The sequence below is a fragment of the Theropithecus gelada genome, chromosome 15, assembly GCF_003255815.1.
Source record: "Theropithecus gelada isolate Dixy chromosome 15, Tgel_1.0, whole genome shotgun sequence".
Lineage (NCBI taxonomy): Eukaryota > Metazoa > Chordata > Mammalia > Primates > Cercopithecidae > Theropithecus > Theropithecus gelada.
This window is the reverse complement of record NC_037683.1, coordinates 53,578,425-53,597,465: the sequence shown is the minus strand read 5'-3', so window position 1 is coordinate 53,597,465 and position 19,041 is coordinate 53,578,425. Positions and strand designations below refer to the sequence as shown.

The 19,041-nt window shown below is 36.6% G+C and overlaps 1 protein-coding gene across 3 annotated transcripts in view; it reads right to left on the bottom strand.

The window, feature by feature from the left end:
• Positions 1-19,041, bottom strand: part of LINGO2 (leucine rich repeat and Ig domain containing 2) — a 1,258,067-nt gene that overhangs the window by 387,212 nt on the left and 851,814 nt on the right. For 2 of the 3 annotated variants that reach the window (XM_025359407.1, XM_025359406.1), the window contains exon 5: positions 16,149-16,181. The exons of the other annotated variant lie outside the window; for it this stretch is intronic. The gene's annotated coding sequence lies outside the window, so the exon portion shown is untranslated. The remainder of the gene's footprint in view (positions 1-16,148; positions 16,182-19,041) is intronic. 3 annotated transcript variants of the gene reach the window in all.

Sequence of the window (19,041 nt, the reverse complement as noted above, 5' to 3'; positions counted from 1 at the left end):
AGCAGGGAATCAATACATATTAGCTACATTGATCAAATCAATTAATTAAATCAAATAAATCAAACAATTTTAAAAGTGTGTACACAGTCCTGGGATAGAAAAGGGCAACTTAATTGAGACTTTAAAAAAGTTATAGGTATTTTATTGTTTTAAAATCTAGACTAACTTCATAAAAAGGGTAGATCTAGAATGATTCATTTTTCTCTCCATCTAGACTATTGTAACTACACCAAAACTATTTTATATTTTTTAGCTTGTAAAACAGGTTAGTAATAACCATAACAGTAAAACTTATTGAGCTGTTACTATGTGTCAGGCACTATTTTAATTGATTTGCATTAATTAACTAATTTAAATCTATGAAGAGGATAATTATTATTATTTCATATTCTAGATGAGAAAACTGAAGCCCATGAAGTTAAGTTACATCTTCAGGTCACATAGCTAGTAAGTAAATTCTAATCAAGGAAGCCTGGCTCCATGATTCACCTCAGCCACTGAGCAATATCTCCTGTCATATATTACAGTGCCTAACTCATAGCAGACTCTAAACCATTATTTTTTAATTGATCAGTCACAAATGGAAAGAATAATTCATGAGATACTATGCTGAAGAGATGATGAACTGTAACCAGCCCCTTTTCCATGGGTCTCAGGATGACAGCCCTTTAGTAAGGCAGCTCGGAATTCAGATACACCTTAATTTTTACCCTGACTGGGGAAGAAAAGAGTTGAGCCCATGACCTCTGGAACCAGGCATATGGGCCACATGCAGAAAATGGAACTTCTCTATGATTCAGTTTCCTCATTTATAAAATGGGGATTATGGTGATGAAGGTGGTGGTGACAGTGGTACCCAGACCACAGGGTTGACATAAAGCACTACATACCTGGCACTTAGTAAACATTCTACAGGTCTTATTGTCATGATTACAGCTCAACTTCTTTACCAGACTTCCTTCTTAGTAGACAACTGCTAGAGGCTAGAAGATCTTTTTATTCATTCAAAAAACAGGTTATTTGGGCTGATTTGCCTGTCTTGTAAAGGTTGAATCCAATTGCTGCTAAGGGGGAGTCTGTGTGAGTCTGTTCATTCTCATTAGCTGTTGTCAAGGCTTGATGATTCCAGATTGTTTTGAGACACCAGAGAGAGTCAGGAGAATTACAGGAATCTTGCAAATTTCCCTGTGCAAGATGTCCTTGAAAATCAGCAGTTTTGCTGTCTCTTTCCTTTACCTAACCCAAACTTCTACTTACAAAAGAATTGACTGCAAAGAGGACATCTATGCCTCTCACGGTTTTGGATAGAGGACAAACAAAGCTCTTTGCTTTGCAATGTGGGGGAGAACTGAGGAGAAAGTCCCCCTGAGTTCCTGTCAGAACTAGTCACAGCTGCTTCATTTTTTAGTTTTAACCCTCACTGGATGCCGACAGTGAATAGAATCTGGGACTAGATATCCAGAGCATGCTATACTCTCTACTTCTATGCAGCGTAATTTCTGGATCAAATTAACATCAACCTTCTTAATTGCCAAACACAAAACAAACAAAAAGAAAACATTGGTCCCACAGTAATACCATTTCCTGTCCCCACACACACCACACACATACCTGCCCTAACCCTCGCCCTAAAATTACAAAAATACATGAAACAATTTGTTTTCTTACTATATTCACTGTATAATCCAAAATATATTTTTAGCATGATATTCTTTTCATCTCAATCACTATCATTTGGGTGACAGAATGCAAATATATTTATGAAGCATACCACCAAATTAACATTTAAAAGGGAAACAAATAAGCAGCTGTTTTTTCCACCAAGTCCCTTTAGAATCCACTAAGAAACAAAAGACACAGTTACATACTTAATGTGTATAGTGAAGATGTTGAGACAGTGAGCATCTTCAGCAGAGGCTGACTGCCTAATGCACAACACTTTTGTTTAGCCAAATTGCTTGACTTTGCAGGCGAGTTTCCCTCTCAGAAACATATTACATATGATGGTGATCTTCCAAAATCAGTCCATAAGTACTGGTTTGCCCTAGGGGCTGGGGCAGTGAGGTACAGCTGCAAGTAAATGACTGTAGAGATCTGGGTGTGAATTCTGCTTCTAGCCCTTGCTACTCATGTGGATTGAGGTTAAGTACTTAATCTCTTTGAGCTTCAGTAAGATTATATATAAAGCATGTACACTAAAACTTTTCCCCTAGAGTTCTGGAAGGTAAGAGATCATGGTTGTAAAGTACTTAGTGCAATTCTTAGTACATGGTATGAGCTCACAAAATGGTAGCCATTAATGTACCCACTAAGTAGTGCATACAATGTATTATTTCATTAAGTAGGGCAGTGTTATTGTTAAAAAGAGAAAAATGAATTTCAAAATTCACTTTCAGATGCTAGAGCACTATTCCTTTAAACTGCCAGCCATGTTTTATCATAGCCCTAAACTTTGCTTTCAGTAGAGGTAGTTGGGGATTAGAAGAGCAGCTGATACATCAAGGAACCTATACCTGCAAAGTATAATTTAACTTATACCTGAAAAGTACAATTTTCCCTTACCAGTGTGCTTTGTTTGGAGTGCTTGCACATACAAACTGCCCCATGTCCTTCAGCTTTTTAGGATCATTCTTCTTTAAAATTTTCAAAGAAGCTGCTCTAAAACTCCTTTCTGCATGATCTTAAAAGTCTAGTGCCCTCCACAAGATATTTGAAGGAACTAAAGACACACATATTCTCCTGACCTTCTCCTGAAAGATGTCTGAAACCCCAGAGAGTACCAAGCCATGTATATGCCATTTTCCTTATACATGCACACCTATGATAATATTTAACATATTCCTTTTAACATTCCTTTAATCATATTCCTTTTCATATATTCCTGCTTCCCTTACAATCTCACCTATAGATGCTGCCTGCTTGCCGCCCCATCTTGCCCTCTATACTGGCCAGCACTTCTCTTCTTCTATTCCTAAGTATGATCTCCAAACACAAGTCAGGATATATAGGAATAAGTCAGGAGAAGACAACATGGCAAAAAAAAAACAAAAAACAAAAAAACAAAAAAACAACTAGATTTAAATACAATAGTCCACCCTTATTTGTGGTTTAGCTTTCCATTGTTTCAGTTACCCATGGTCAACAGCTATCCAAAAATATTAAATAGAAAAATCCAGACATAAGAAATTAATACATTTTAAACTGTGTGCCAATTCGGCTCCATCCAACCTGGGATGTGAATTATCTCTTTGTCCAGTGGATCCACACTGTCTGTGCTACCTGCCTATTAGTCATTTAGTAGCTGTTTTGCTTCAAATAAACTGCTGAGGTAAAGCAGTTCTTGTATTGAAGTAATGCTTATTTTACTTAATAAGTGATTCCAAAGTGCAAGAGCAGTGATGATCGTATGTCATTATAATTAATATTTAATTATTAGTTATTATTGTTCATCTCTTACTTGCCTAATTTATGAGTCAAACTTTTTCATAGGTATGTATATATAGGGAAAAACATAGTATATATAGGGCTCAATATTATCTGTGACCAGGCATCCACTGGGGGCCTTAGAACACATCTCTTGCAGACAAAGGAGACTACTGTATTAGACATCTGATTTTAAACTTCTTCTTATGGGCAATGTGCTCTGACATTTTTCATTGTATTCTATCCTATCCCATTCCATTTTATTCTACTGTATTTTAAGAATGCTGGGGCTACTACCTAACAGACACACAGTTCCCTAATGAGTCATGACCTGAGATTTAACACACCTAATCTATCTGGAGCAGTCAGAAGTCACAGCAAAGGGCCTTGATTTTTAAACAACAACAAAAAAACCCAAAGCTATTTGCCTCTAAAAATTCATATGGGTCTTTCTGCAGATTATGAAACCTAGATGTTCATTTAACTAATATGTTTTTTTCTATCCTTGTGACATATAATAGTTCATTTACTTTTTATAGCAACTTTATAAGTTAGGTTTAACAGACATTTACAACTTTCTCCATCTTTTAAAGATGAAGAAACTGAATCTAAGGTTGAGTGATTTTCTAAGGTCACACAGATTGTAATTGTTTCTGCTTTAAAAGCCAGACTCATTTACATCTCTTGCCTGCCACATCACACAGGCGGTTGTTTCTCCAAGTGTGGTAGAGTACTGTCTGAATCAGAATTTCCTAGGTGCATAATACTTGCTAAAACATACAGATTTCTGGCTCCACCTTGATCCAGAGGATCAGAATATCTAGAGTTGGACATGGAAATATGCAATTTCAAAAACATTCACAGGGAGCCAATATAGGCCAAACTAGGTTTATCATTTCCCTTAGATGGTGTAAATTGTATGTTTGTGTGCGTGTGTGTGTGTGTGTGTGTGAGAGAGAGAGAGAGAGAGAGAGTACTTCTGAAAGTTTAAATTACGATTTCATTGTTTTGCTTCAAAACAATTTGAGAGAACCTAGAAGCCAAATACAAATAAAAACTACACAATTATAGATAAACCAAGAACAAAGATTAATAAAAGAATCAAAAGAAAAGAGGAACTTAGCCTAGAAGAAAAGTTATTTGACTTTTTTTTTTTTTTTTTTTGAGACGGAGTTTCACTCTTGTTGCCCAGGCTGGAGTGCAATGGCACAATCTCAGGTCACCACAACCTCCGCCTCCTGGGTTCAAGTGATTCTCCTGCCTCAACCTCCCAAGTAGCTGGGATTACAGGCATGTGTCACCATGCCTGGCTAATTTTATGTTTTTAGTAGAGACAGGGTTTCTCCATTATGGTCAGGCTGGTCTCGAACTCCCAACCTCAGGTGATCCACCCACCTCAGCCTCCAAAATGCAGGGATTACAGGCGTGAGCCACCGTGCCCAGCCCAGAAAAGTTATTTGACTTCAATTTGGACTCTAATTCTTCTAGCAGTTAAGATAAAAATAAAACTATTTTGAAAAGTGTTTTATTCACAAGATTAATTTGGTTCTAATTCTCCCAGCATCTGAGCAAAAGAAAAAATAGATGTCTGTTGCATTTTTATTTTCTGAGTAAGAACTTAAGGGAACTGCTTATACATATGGTCAAAGTGTAGAGTGTGAAAACCTTCATGTCTCTTCCCCTTCTCCAGCATGATCATATAATTATTGCAATAACATCAATTGAGTATCTATGGCAGGCCAAAACGAGATTATCCTATTTAATATTCATAAATCCCTCGGGATGCATCCTCCATTTTGTGAATGGGGAAACTCAACTTTAGAGATTGTAAGCGTCTCTTCCAAAACGTACACAGTAAGTGGAAAAACTGGGAATCAAGCCCAGATAGTTTGTCTCCAGAGCCTATGCTCTGCTGACTCTCAGATCAATGATAAGTGAAATAGCCATGGCATATACACATTAGTCCTATTGAGAAGGAAAACTAAAGCAAGAGTAAGAAAATAAAGAGGAGGAACAGCAAAATGAGAAAACCAGACCTGAGGCTAAGAGATTGTTTATCAGGAAGGGGCAGTGGGCAACTCCTCTGCTAGTATGTAATTTGATTCGAGCCGATCCAGGAAATATCTCTAACTTATCTTGGGCCCCTGATAATAAGCTTTCAGGTAATAGTCACATTGACTAAAGAAGTTTGGGTTTCTTTAGACATATAAAGACATTCGTGCAGCACCATCAGCTAAAAGGGGGGAACACAGGACTTTATTATTACTTGTCCTTTGACAAGCTCACAAATTAATCATCCCCACCAATCGGCAGGGTCACTATCATTAGTTAATTAGTCAAGGCTAGATGCATATGTTCACTTGAAAAAAAAAAAAAAAACCCTTTACTACAAATTGTACATTTACAAAATTTCTACTGTTATCTTCATGATCAATTTCTAAGATTCCTGTTCCATGTTCATTAGATGTCTTTGAGGTTGACAATTATTTTCTCCTATTGTGTCTGTCTCTTTGCTTGTGTTTCTCTTTTAGCCTACATTCACAGTATGTTCTCGGCATTACCTTTGTCTCCAAACAGGAGATGGTTTTGAAGTTACCTTTGATAAAGAAAGCTCAAAAGAGAAAATATTTGTTGTAATTGCATTCATTAGATTACAAAAAAAAAAAAAGTGTATTTTCTGTATTTGCTTTTTGGGTAAAGATGGCTGTTACCCCGGTAGTCATGCGAGTTACCAGGAGAAATAATGCCCTGGTTCATTTCTCTCATATCTTTAAATAGTCATAATTCTAAACTCTGTAAGAGATGATATAAAATGAGTTATAGAATATATATAGTTCCTCTGCAGATGATTCTTCATATGATCAGACATAACAGTTTAGTCTATGAGTGCAAAGGATATTTTGCAAGTGATTGATTGACTAGAAATAATTCAACATTCTTTCTTGCAAGAGTCTGCTTTTTTTCAGATGCTTTCTCTGTTCTCAGTATCATCATCTACCGCTGTCAGCTTTAGTTTTTTCTTTTTTTTCTTTCTCTGTATTGTTTTCTAACAGGGATACAAGGTAAGATGAATACCACAGTCAAAATGGCATCATGCGGCTGAAGCTGACATCAAGCACTTTTGGTGGTCTTCAGAAAACAGCTTTACTTTGTTCTGTGCTTAATGTCTAAGATGTGGAATCTGCCGAGGCACCTGCCATTTTATATAGCTCTCTAATCTTCCTTTATATTAGCTGTCTGGAAACATCATCACACTGACTGCTTGGTTTAAATCGTGTTCACTCTTGTAATGTAAAAAGATAAGAACTGTCCCCAAAGACGTAAACTTAGACTCTTGTATTGTAGACAGTTATTTTTTCAATGTAATTTTCCTTGAAACAAAATTCCTTTATATTTCAACAAGAAAAGAGACTATCTCTTTGCCTCCTAAGTAAATATTTTGCATTACAATTGTCCAGATGTGCAAGATGCCTACTGAAGCTTTCTTTGTTTAATCACTGATCTTTTAGATCAGTTGTTTAAAAAGGCAAACACTATGGAATATATTCTCATTCATTCACATATTTATTTCATTCATTCAAATAACATTAATTGGGTTCCCGCTACAAACTTTATACTGTGTTATGTACTGTAAATACCAAGAATAATAGGATGCTTTTATTTGAGAAATCAGGTAGGAAAGATAAACCCACGAAAACATAAATTAAAATACATCATGTTAAGTGCTATAATAGATGTATGAGCAAAAAGTCTTGGGAGCACAGAGGGTTTGCTGTCTAAGTTCAAATAAGGGAGTATAAGAAGGTTTTACAGAGGAGGGAGAGATATTCCGGTTAGTCTGGTCAGTGTGCTGCAGAGAGGGGAGAGAGTGGGAGAGGGATGATGGTGGGAAAGGGCATTCTCAATAGAGGGAACATGAAGAATTTAGTGTGGTTGGAACAAAGGGAGCTTTCTAGAGGAATATCAGGATAGGAGGCTGAAAATGTCACCTGGGCCAGATTGTGAAAAATGTATGTGTCATGCTAAAGAGCCTGGAATTAATTGCCTGGGTATTGGGTGACCAATAGAAATATGACTAAGAGCTAAGAACTGGATCTGTGCTGCAGAAGCAACCCTGTTTTCAAACAGGCTGTAGAGCGAAACACCAGAAAGCAAAACTGCAGCACCCCCTAGTGCAAGAGCTTGGCACCACATTCCTATCCCAGAAAGAGGCCCCCGCAGGCCTGGGTGAGGGCTGATGGCAGAGGTAGCAAGTGAGTAGAAGGTAGGCAGTTAAAGGGACCTGGAAAAAAAAGCAAAACAGGGGACAGGATGGAGAAGACAGGGCCACAGGGAGTGAAGAGTGGTTTTGAGTAGGATTTCTTCACCCGCTTTGGGGTTTACCGTTTACCCTGCCTTTTCAGAGTTAAAGAATAGGGACAAGAGCTAGAAGGTACAAAGGAAATTCCAACCTTTGGGTCTTTTTTTTTTTTCTCTCTCCTCCTTTTCTTCCAATGGGGAAATGTGTCCACTTTGAGACTACTCTGGAGGCCTTAGAGGCAGAGGGAGAAAGGATGTTAGTGGGCAGAGCATATATACAAGTCAGGGTCTGTCTGTGTGTGACTAAGAAAGGATGGAGTTCATAATAAAGCAAGCCCTGAGTCACTCCTTTCCCAGAAGAGTTGCACTGCTTTCAAATGAAATGTTAGAATTTCACCCTTACTTTGAACTTTTTCACAATGTTAAATCTGGGCCAGAATTTGGCTCAGACCTTTCTAATTCTACTTTTTACGTTTTCCTTAGTATGTAAAGCAGCTGGAGCCTGTTCCTTTTTCTTCTAATCTCCATTGCTACCATATTAGTAACTACAGCTTGCTTCCCTGGTGGCTGTTGCATCTCTGGAGTAGTAGCAGGGCATAACATCATCCAGTCTATGGAAAGGAAAGACTTGGAACATTACTTAGTTTACTAATTTAGCACTTGCATTACCTCTGTTTTGTATTTCATCCCTCTTATGTGATCTTTAGGCTGTGTTTGAAAGACTCTACCATAGAGAACTCACCAGTTACCTGTGCCCTGGATAGCCATGTTTTACAATAATGTTCCTTTGAATATTGAGCTGGCCATGTTTTCTTGAACCTTTCAGCTCCTGTTTTTATCACTTGAAACCAAAGGCCAAATTGCATCTCACTTCCACATAAGATGCATTCAAATATCTGAAAGAAGCGAACACATTGCTTAGCTCCTTTAAGGGGGAAATGAAAAAGAATGCTGGAGGACTCACTGCTTCATGTTAGATATTAAGGTAGGATCATTCACTTGTATTAGCTTCCTTATGAGGAGAAGCAAAAGAAAATCCAACAAATATACAAATAAACCAGTAAAAAAAAAAAAAAAAAAAAAGAAGAGTGACTTTCCCAAGGTAAGTGGTAAAGCAGGTATGTAAAGCTAGAGTAAATTATAAATTTTTAATATTAAATACATTTAAATTTTGCTTTATTTTATGAAAGTAATACAGATTCATATTTTTAAAACCAAGTAGTTCTAATAATAATATATTAATGATACACTAATAGGAAAATATAGTAATAATAATAACCTGCTTTATTCTTTTCAACAGGCTTACTCTCACCTCTTATAGTTGTATATTTTGATAATAATCTGTTTCTAATGACACAGGTAAAATGACATTTTTTTCTTCCTCTTTCTCCTTCTCTTCCTCCTCATCTATTTCCCATATGGAATATACAGATTTAACTTCTTAAAACTGCCCATCTAACACATATACATTTATCTTCTCTATATAGTTGTATTATAATTTTGATTAAATCAAAACTAAGCATTTACATTATTATGATTGTTAATATCAGCTCAATAATATGATGTTCTATACATTTATTTCAATTCTTATCTCTCCTGGAGTTAATAATTGCCCTGTTTCATGACTTGCATGATTTCTATAAATCTATCATTAATTTACTCCCAAATCATCCTGCAGAACTGAAAATCTTCTCTTACTATGTGTGAACACATTCATCATTCTTTCTAGTTTTGCTTGTTGTATTGTATTTGGCTTTAACACACTCCTCCTGGAGTCCTTCTTTCTGTATTTTTACTGCAGCTGGTCTGTTGTACTGGCTGTTCTCTAGACGGGGCTGCATGAGCTGATATTCCAGAACTTCACTGATAACCTGGGAAATGTTATGTCCTTCTTATATTTGTGACCTTATTTCCTGGGGGCCATTGTTCCTCTTTCTTGGTGGAGCATATGGAAATTTGAGAGTATTTCTCCATGGAATTCTAGTTTTCAGGGTTGATACTGAGAAGTCATGGTCTAGTCTGGCTCTTACTCTTTCGTAGGTGACTCTTTTCTTCCTCTCTCTTCTCTCTCTGGAAGCTGTAGTGGACTCTTCTGTCTCTTCTATTCTGAACTTTTATGATGATTTTGGTTTCCTATTTGTTATTGGTAGCATCACTGGGCCCTTTTAATCTGAAAATAATTCTGGCTATTAGTTTGCAATTATTATTTATTAATCACTCACCTCCAACCTCTTTATTTCAAGAACTATTATGAGTCAGATGCTGGGTATTCTGAATTAATTCTGTTTTTTTTTTTCCCTATTTTCAATCTTTTTGTCATTTTTTTCTACTTTCTGGGAACTCCTTAAGTGTAACTTCCAATATGTTCCAATTTCTTTCCCTCTTTTTCCAAGAGCTTTTACTTTTTTTCTTTCTCTTTGTCTCTCTCTATGCACATCTACCTCTATCTATGTATCTCTATCGCTATCTCTATCTCTCTCTAATCTATCTATACATCCTGTTCTACTTTAGGGGATATAATGTCTCATCATTTTGAGAGTATTATAGCCTTTCCATTGTTTTCTTTTACACCCTGCATTGTCTTATTTTTTTTCTGTTTGCATTGGTGTTCTTCTTTCATGGTGTACAATTCCCCCCTCTGTTTATAGCAGTTTCCTTCTGTTTATTGCAGGACCTCTAAGGTTGATTGGAATCTCTGGGTGTATTTGCTGGACCCGTCAGTTGGTAAGCCTTAGTGCAGCCCACAATAAAGCACTGGACTTTTTCCTGGGAGAAAACAGTATTCCTATCTGTACTTCTTTTCTTTTGAGTTCTTTTTTTTTTTTCATATATACTTTAAGTCCTAGGGTGCATGTGCACAACATGCACGTTTGTTACATATATATATACATGTGCCATATTGGTGTGCTGCACCCATTAACTCATCATTTACATTAGGTATATCTCCTAAGGCTATCCTTCCTCTCTTCCCCCTCCCCACAATAGGACCCAGTGTGTGATGCTCCCCTTCCTGTGTCCAAGTGATCTCATTGTTCAATTTCCACCTATGAGTGAGAACATGTGGTATTTGGTTTTCAGTTCTTGCGATAGTTTGCTGAGAATGATGGTTTCCAGCTGCATCCATGTCCCTACGAAGGACACGAACTCATCCTTTTTTATGGCTGCATAGTATTCCATGGTGTATATGTGCCACATTTTCTTAATCCAGTCTGTCACTGATGGACATTTGGGTTGATTCCAAGCCTTTGCTATTGTGAATAGTGCTGCAATAAACATACATGTGCATGTGTCTTTATAGCGACATGACTTATAATGCTTTGGGTATATCCCCAGTAATGGGATGGCTGGGTCAAATGGTATTTCTAGTTCTAGATCCTTGAGGAATCGCCCACACTGTTTTCCACAATGGTTGAACTAGTTTACAGTCCCACCAACAGTGTAAAAGTGTTCCTATTTCTCCACATCCTCTCCAGCACCTGTTGTTTCCTGATTTTTAAATGATTGCCATTCTAACTGGTGTGAGATGGTATCTCAAAAAGACCCCACATTGCCAAGACAATCCTAAGCCAAAAGAACAAAGCTGGAAGCATCACGCTACCTGATTTCAAACTATACTACAAGGCTACAGTAACCAAAACAGCATGGTACTGGTACCAAAACAGAGATATAGACCAATGGAACAGAACAGAGCACTCAGAAATAATACCACACATCTACAGCCATCTGATCTTTGACAACCCTGACAAAAACAAGAAATGGGGAAAGGATTCTCTATTTAATAAATGGTGCTGGAAAAGTTGGCTAGCCATAAGTAGAAAGCTGAAACTGGATCCTTTCCTTACTCCTTATACGAAAATTAATTCAAGATGGATTAGAGACTTAAATGTTAGACCTAAAACCATAAAAACCCTAGAAGCAAACCTAGTAATACCATTCAGGACATAGGCATGGGCAAGGACTTCATGTCTAAAACACCAAAAGCAACGGCAACAAAAGCCATAATTGACAAATGGGATCTAATTAAACTAAAGAGCTTCTGCACAGCAAAAGAAACTACCATCAGAGTGAACAGGAAACCTACAGAATGGGAGAAAATTTTTGCATTCTACTCATCTGACAGAGGGCTAATATCCAGAAACTATAAAGAACTGAAACAAATTTACAAGAAAAAAACAAACAACCCCATCAACAAGTGGGCAAAGGATATGAATAGACATTTCTCAAAAGAAGACATGCATACAGCCAACAGGCACATGAAAAAATGCTCGTCATCACTGGCCATCAGAGAAATGCAAATCTTTTGAGTTCTTTAGTCTCCAGAGAGGAATGCTTTGTTTTTCTGCTTGGCTTCCAGACTTCTGAGAGTGAAGTCAGAGAGATGTATTGAGGGTCTCGGTTTTTCATAAGCATACTTTCATTTAATCATCTTACTTTTGTGTACTTTAATTAAATCCTGTTTTCACTAGAGTGCCTTCTTTCTGTCCTAAACTGATCTTAGTATTTCCAAGACCAGTACTTCCCCAGTTGAATTACAGTATTCACAACGTATATCTCAAGTCTTTGACAAAATGAAGCCGGGGTAGTTGCCTGGCTTCACGATATGGCAAAGAATCTGGGAGCCCAATTCTTCCATTTACAAACTTTCAACCCCCATTTTAATGTTTTCAGTCACTTCCTTAATCCCTGCCTTTAATATGTCTAATTTCTGGGCATTCCTGGGGATCAGCAGCTCAGACTCCTTTTCATTATTATTACTTTTCTGATTGCTTCAGTTACAACCTTCTGTCATGCTACTATGACTATCTTTGTCCATCCACTTAAAATTTTTGAAAATGTGTTTGCCATTTTTAGTCTGGTATTGTCTGTCACCTTTCTTGATTACTTTGTCCTTGGGGGGTTATGCATTATTTATCCTTTATTCTTATTTTAGTTACTTTTGGGGAGGGAGTAGAGATAAAAGCTCACACCATGTTTAATTACAAGTGAATCCATTGCTGTATCCACTACGCGTGCTGCCACTGCTTACAGTTTTGAGTCCATCACCATGCTATAGAATATACATGGCTGAAACAAGATTCACTGACATTTGGGTACACTCAGCATTTCCATAATCTGCCTATTAATCCTTATATCTTCCTCTTTCATAGGAAAATCTAGAAAGACAAAATCAGAGAGGTAGGTGAGTAAGAGGGAAGGTTTTAGTAAGACAGACTAGGTTGAACTACATAGTAAAATGCTGGAAGAAAGGAGAGAGAACTACATATGTAACAAAAGTGGCAAGAACTAGGGCTTAAGTAAGGTTTTGATGAAGATTTGAGACATTGCACTGTGAAAGATTTGACAGGTGAAGAAATGGATTTGTGAAAAGAGTTGCTGTGAGTTATAAATTTGATCACCTTTAATGATCTTTGAAAGAGTAAAGTGAATATTGGTATTCCTCTTTAATTAATAATCGTTGTATAATCTCTGCTTCTTTGACTGACATTATGTATATTTTGAAGGGCAAAATAGGTTATTTATAGACTTCTAAATGTGTGGTGCTCAAATCTAAATGCAACACTTTCAGTGTGAAAATATTAAACAGCTCTCACATGGAAAGAAGAGCTACATCCTATTTTCAAATATACAGGAAGGACAAAAGGAAATTAGATCTGAGATCTATAATAAAAAGGAAATTAGTTTTCTTATTCCTAACCTTTCTTCTGTATATAAAAATTGAGTCTATTTATTCTAATGTTTAGCCTCTGGATCCTCTCTATCTATCCAAACATACATTCACATTTTCAGTAGGCATTCTCTATTCTCTTCAGCCACTCTAATGATTTACCCTGCAACTCATTAAACCCCATAGTCTCAGATAAATTTAAGTGATTTCTTTTGACCACCTCCTCCTCACACACATTCCAAAATATACACACATGCAAAAACAAAAACAAAACCCAGCCATCTTTATTTGGTTTCTGGTTTCCTTCAGTGAATTTTTTTTTCTAGATCTTCTACAAAGAGTATCAGTGGAACTCACTGAGTTGGAATAGAGGCAGAGGTTCAGTGTTATTAATAAGGTTAATGAACCACACAACATTTACCTAAAATTTATAAATATGGTAAAAATACAGAGAAATGATAGCCATGAGCTTTACCTTCAGGGAGATCATGATATAGTCAGGGAAGTAAAAGGGTTCTTGAGAAATGCTTAAAAATAGAGGACGTAAACAATTTTAGGCAACAGATTGGTATGAAATGTGTTGTTACAGAAATGGTTTCCATTCCAAATGAAAGACTTTCCTATTCTCCATACCAACCACTGTGGGATGCCCTGTGTTAAGATGGTAAACAATGTGATTGTGGTCCCTATTTGGTCATTAGTGAACTCTGATTTAGAACAGTTTACATATTTAACCTCTACAGGCCTGGATTTTATTATATGAAGACAAAAAATGATTAAAATGAATAATAGTTGAAGCATTTTTCAACCTAAAAATCTGTTATTGGGCTTCCCTTTTATAAGAAGGGCATGAGTTTCCTTACAGTGGCTAATGTAAGCCATCAGAAGCATCTACATAGTGTATATAAATGGAAGCATGACCATGGGATATTGTAGGGATAGACTAGGTTTCATAGGCAGGTTCAAATTTGGGCCCCTTCACTCAAATATTTAAATATTTACTGGAGATGGGTCTGCAGTTATCAAGAATTATTTTCCTTTTTTAATTTCTCCATAAGGACATTGCAGATAATTTTTACCATTTATCTATGACCAGTGTGGAGATGATAGTTCCATGTCAACCCATTGATGTTTCAAACTTTTATAATGAGAACACTTGTGTTTTAGTTTGTTCTATCTACCATAACAAAATAACCATCAACTGAGTGCATTTAAACAACAGAAATGTATGTCTCATTGTTCTGGAGTCTGGGAAGTCCAAGATCAAGGCACAGGCAGGAGTACTGTATGGTGAAAGCCTACTTCCTTAGAGACAGCACTTTCTGTGTCCTCACATGCTGAGAGGGGCAGGGTAACTCCCTTGGGCCTCTTTTATAAGGGCACTAATCCCATTCATGATTCATGAACCCAATCATTTCCCAAAAGGCCTCACTGCCTAAGACCGTCACCTTGGGGGTTAGGACTTCAGCAGAGTATCGCTTCTTGGCCTTTTGGCTAAGATCAAGTGAAGGACTTCAGCAGAGTAATTTTGAGAGGACAAAAACATTCAGGCCATAGTACCTTGTCACTGCAGGGCTATACTATACCTTTATCCAAGGGTGCTCATATATAAATTCAGTTCTGAGTGTTCTATTTCAGAGGCCAGATTAGGACTTTTTTGCACTCTCCAGATTTACTTGAATTACAATATACTTGGTAGTTATCGCCCTGATGATTTCCTCTTTGCCCCAATTATTTGGAAGTAGACATACTGGCATACACATAAGCTGAGGGATGTTGGGGAAACACTGCTCATTTATCAGATACAGCAAGTTAAAATCGAATACCTGTTATAATAGGTGAAGGTTTATTGTTAGTAATAAGCAGAAAGTGCTGGAGCAAGGGATAGGTTTGAGAATCTGCTGAAGGTCAGTCAAACAATGTATGAAGAAAGGAATTAGATGATAGGAGCTTGCACACAATATGTAATAAGGATTCACTGATAAAAATATATGAATAGTAGATGAATTGAATGATGGATAGATGGATCGAGTGAATAATTATTAATATTAAATGTTAATATGAAAATGTTATGTATTTGCAACTTCACAATTTTGCTACAGATTGAATCAGCTATTATAATTGCTATATTAAATTCACTTAAGTCTATGTTGTACTTTTCTGTCCGTGAGTGAGGAGAATAAAAACATAATGTTTTCTAATAGCTGTTGGTGCAAAGCTAAGGATATAGTTTGCTCTGCTACTTTCATATTGTTTCATACTAACATATATGTTAAATTCTGTCATTTGTGACAACATGGATAGAACAAGAGAACATTATGCAAAGTGAAATAAATCAGGCACTAAAGTCAGCACCGCACATTCTAACTTATAGGTAGACTCTAGAATAACTGAAGTCACAGAAATAGAGAATAGAATGCTGGTTATAGAGGCTAGCTGTTGGAGAGAATGGAGTGATGATAGTCAAAGGGCACAAAATTTCAGTTAGAAAGAATAGGCTTTTTTTTTTTTGTTAGTTCTATTGCACAGCATGGTAAATCTAACTAATTATAGAGTATTTTACATTTGAAAATTGCTAAGAGGGTAAATTTCAAATCTTCTCACCACAAAAAATGTTAAAAATTTAAATTAATGGATATTTTAACTAGCTTGATTTAATTATTCCACATTGGAGTCATAAACTATAACATTAGTTTTTACCCCATAGATTTATACAATTACAAATTGTCAATTTACAATAAAAATTATAAAATGTACCAACCTTGAAAGCTGCATTCTGTTTTTCTCACTTCACCTAAAAAATAGAAAACACACAAAAAAAGGAAATTGAAATAAAAGCCAATTAAAGTAACACAAGAAGTCAAAAAGACATTTTCTTTTTTTCTTTTAACTTTTACCCAGTTTTCTTGTGGACAGGAAAGAAGCATTTAACTACAGAGAGAAAAAAACCTGATAAAACTCTTTTTCTCCTAGTTGTTAATATATTTTTACTTTTTAAATTTTGTCATAATTTGCTTTTTAAAATTTCTTATGGGTATAGAAATCATGAATGACAGTGAGTGAAAATGCAGAGGGGATGTTTAATAAACATAATTAAATTGTATGAAAGAAAAAATATATAGGTAGCACTTATCCCATGGAAGCCATCATGGTAAGATTTTTGATAAATTCAGGCAAGAGTATTTTAAGGTGCTATTACGATTTATTCTCAGGTTCTATATTTCTACTCTTGAATGCTGATTAGAACACGTGATTTTGCTTCTTCTCTCTGCTCACTCCCCTAATAATCTGTTCTCCCTTATGGACCAAGTGATTATTCTGTTGTTTATAATAACTGTTCTACATTCCTTATGGAAATTGTAATTATGATGCTGAATATTCAAACTGCAAGCCACTTTTCTCAGGGAAATTGTAATTATGATAATGCTGTATTTACCCGACTGATGTTTTTTTTACTCATTGTTCTCTTTGAGGAATGAGGAGGTAAGAGAAAAACACTAACATAAAACATCCTGTTGGGATTTAAGATATGGATTCAGGCTGGGTGCAGTGGCTCACACCTGTAATCTGAGCACTTTGGGAGGCTGAGGCAGGTACATCACCTGAGGTCAGGAGTTCAAGACCAGCCTGGTCAACATGGCGAAACCCTATCTTTACTAAAAATACAAAAATTAGCCGGGCATGGTGGTGCACGCCTGTAGTCCCAGCTACTGGGGAGGCTGAGGCAGGATAATTGCTTGAACCTGGCAGACAGAGGTTGCAGTGAGCCGAGATCAGGCCACTGCACTCCATTCTGGGCAATAAGAGCAAAACTCCATCTCAAAAAAAAAAAAAAAAAAAGAAGAAGATATGGATGCAGACAAGCATAATGATAATAGCTAATATTTACTGTGGCAGGCATGACACAACCAGGCTTACATGTGTATGACATAGATGCATGTTACAGGCATATGTGAATTACAAAGGTTTCTCCTTTAACCCGCACAACAACCTCATGAGGCAGATAGTAGTACTGTCCCAATTTTATAGACAAAGTACTTAAGGCCTTTGTTCGGCACCATGATCTGAAGGCCTATGGAGTATTTGAACATGATCTTACTTTTGTTAAAAATATGTGTATATATATATATATTATATATAAAATATCATATCCAATTGTGCATAGAAACAAATCTAAAGGAATAGCTATCAGACACTTAAAGTAACCTTTTAATAAGAGGTTGAAGATGGAACTTTTTTCCTCCATGATACATGAATATTACGCTTTAAGTGTTTATAGTATTTTTTTATAAGCAGAAAACAAATTTTTAAAAATGTAACAACCTAGAAAGAAGGACATCCAAAAATAACTGTAAAAATTATACTATTTTTAAACGAAAGCAAAAACCGAGCAAAACACAAGGCCAATCACTGAAACAGCTTATTAGATGGCTCCCTAGATCAAATGGGAAGCAGACCTCCAGTAACTCATTTCAGCTGCCTGCCTGTCTTCTAGCTTGCCAGATCTGTACAACCAGAGCCCCCATCCATTCCTCCTTAGCTCAGCAGTAACTGTTTAGGAGTGTTTCAATATTGATAGGCAACTCTTGATCATCCACCATGTATAAGCACTTTATAAGCAGGTTTTAAAATTCTATAATAGCCATTTTACTCCACTTTTACAAATGAGAAAATTGAGTCTCACAAAAGTCATTTATTTTCCCAAATTTACCAAGTTCTTTTAATTTGACAAATTGACCCATCTTGACCAAAAGTTAAGTAAGATTGAAAAGAAACTCAGAAACCGAAGGCAAACAAAAACAGGAAATTAAAAAGATAAGGACAAAGTGTATAAATTAGTGAGTTTTTAGAAGACTACCCTCTTGTACAGCTTAAGAACTCCCAGGACCTATTCTTGGACCCTTTCTGGACTTTGTTATATTTCTAATACCCCACTCAAGAAATTCCAACCCCTTATTGCACACATACCCCTTAACACACACACACACGCCAAGCTTCTCTCCACTCCTTCGGCAGCATCCATCTGCTCCAATGGGGCCACTCAATTATTCGTTTCTGATTTTCCACACCTGAAAATGTAGATGAGCTGTCCAACCTAATAGCAACGGGGGTAGATGCTGGGTCTTAATTCAGTATTATTCCCCGGGTTCAGACTGCCACTCAGTAGTAAGCTGATTATCACATCTTCCACCTTAGAAGGAACAGTAACTCATTTTGACTAGAACTGAGCCAATTCCAAATAAGGGTTTGCCTTACATGCCTGCAGGGCCTTGTTTAGCACCAAGATCTGAGGGCCTACAGAGTGTCTGAAATGTGAACAGTATCAACTGCATAATATCATCCAGGCCAATGGGACTACTTTGGACTGAGGTAGAACAGTGGGTACATAATCATGAGATCCACTTGTCCTGGTATGCACTGCATGCCGCAGAAGGTGCTGGTCTGATGAGTGATGGACCAGCCTTTTGAATCCTAAACAATGTGGTAAATACTCTAAATCAATGACTATTCTTTGATACTGCATCCCTAACAGGTTGAATACACGGATCTAGGAACAAAGTGGAAAATATAGAAGTGGTTGAACTTAGCATCACTCCCACAGTCTTTTTTTTTTTTTTTTTTTTTTTTTTTTTTTTTTTTTTTTTTTTTTTTTT